The sequence below is a fragment of the Corylus avellana genome, chromosome ca11, assembly GCF_901000735.1.
Source record: "Corylus avellana chromosome ca11, CavTom2PMs-1.0".
NCBI lineage: Eukaryota > Viridiplantae > Streptophyta > Magnoliopsida > Fagales > Betulaceae > Corylus > Corylus avellana.
Window position 1 is genome coordinate 7,461,681 of NC_081551.1, and position 1,652 is coordinate 7,463,332.

Sequence of the window (1,652 nt, forward strand, 5' to 3'; positions counted from 1 at the left end):
TATACTCATTAATTAATCTATGTTCTTATCTACTAACTACTCATTAATTAATCTATTAATTTCTGAAAAATAACAGGGAGATGGGGGAGATGAATATCTCATTTACTCATTTATTCATTCATTTCAATATTAAATTTTCAAAGGTTGCCATATTCCCTCCAAGACTCAAAATGACAATATTAAAATGGCTGCATAAATATGCAATAACATGTGAATTTACATACTTAATTTATTTTCATTTGACTTACAGGCATTTTTAAATATGCAAGAACAGTCTTCAAGGGGTAGCTAAATCGGTTGTGAACCACGTCTCATGAAGCGGAGGTCACTAGTTCGAATCCTCCCTCCCCCTTCCCTTGTGTGGACATGTCAAAAAAAAAAAAAAAAATGCAAGAACGAAATACATGATACCAATATATAGGGTCTGTCTTGGCCATATAAAAATTTAGTTCATTAAATTACATACTTCTTTTTCTTGATCAGGCTCCACAAAATCTTCAGTTTGGTTTATATAAATTTCTTTATCCATTTCAAAAAAAATTGATTTTACATTCATTTGATATATCGATCGATTCTCAAATTATGGATGTAACTTGAATAATCCGAGAAAATTAATTGAAATAAAAGAAAGGTTTTTTAAAACCTTTTGTAAACAAGTCTAACGTTAAATTTATATATTGATCAATCCACTTTACTTTATTTTTTAAGTACACATTTAAAATATATGATTTTAATTACAACTTGTGGTAAGTACTACTAACTTCTAAATTTTATTAGAAATTAGTAAATTCATCTTATCGTTTACTATTTATTCATCAAGTGATATCAAAACTTCTTGGTAATTAATTAAGTGGATTTTTCTCAACGTTAAAAATATATCAATCAAGCCAAATTATTATTATTATTATTATTATTATTATTATTATTATTATTATTTTTCTCCATTTGATCTAACTCAGATAATAATTTTCTTGATTCTGGGAAGAAGTAGAAAAATTATGTTCAATAAAACATTCTTTCTAATTTCTTGACCCCGCTATTACCTGATACAAAATTTTATATTATCTTCAATATCCAAAAATCAATATGTTACAAAATTTTAGGTTTCTTAGCCTTACAAAAATGATCTCAAAATGACCATAAACGATCGAACCAACCAGATACTTTATATACTGGGTGAAAACCAAGGAAATGGCTGCATAAAGTGATTTCAGAACCAACGCATAGGTCGCGGGAAGGAACACAAGCCTCAACCTTTCATGTTAAATATATTGGATAATATATTAGAAGCGGAAGAAAGAGAGAGAAGAGAGAGAGAGTGAAAGCACACAATGGACTACATTGTATTGACTCTAATAATAATAATGAATACAGAGGCCTCTATTTATAGAGAGGCAAGTAACCTAATAGATTAAGGAAAGGTAAACCTAGTAGAATAAGGAAAGGTAAACCTAGTAGAATAAGAAAAGGTAAATCTAGTAGACTAATAATACCTAAAGAAGTAAATAACAAATAATATTCTTAACATCCCCCCTCAAACTCAATGTGTAAACTTGAGTTTGGATAAACCAAAAGGGAAAGAAAAAGGAATTCGCCGAAAAAGCTGCTTGTGCCGAAACAATTGCCGAAGTAACGCCATAAAAGTTGTTAGA

The 1,652-nt window shown here is 29.1% G+C and overlaps 1 protein-coding gene across 1 annotated transcript in view; it reads right to left on the reverse strand.

Annotated features, from left to right (window-relative positions):
- Positions 1-1,652, reverse strand: part of LOC132165421 (autophagy-related protein 13b) — a 22,231-nt gene that overhangs the window by 804 nt on the left and 19,775 nt on the right. The window lies entirely within an intron of this gene.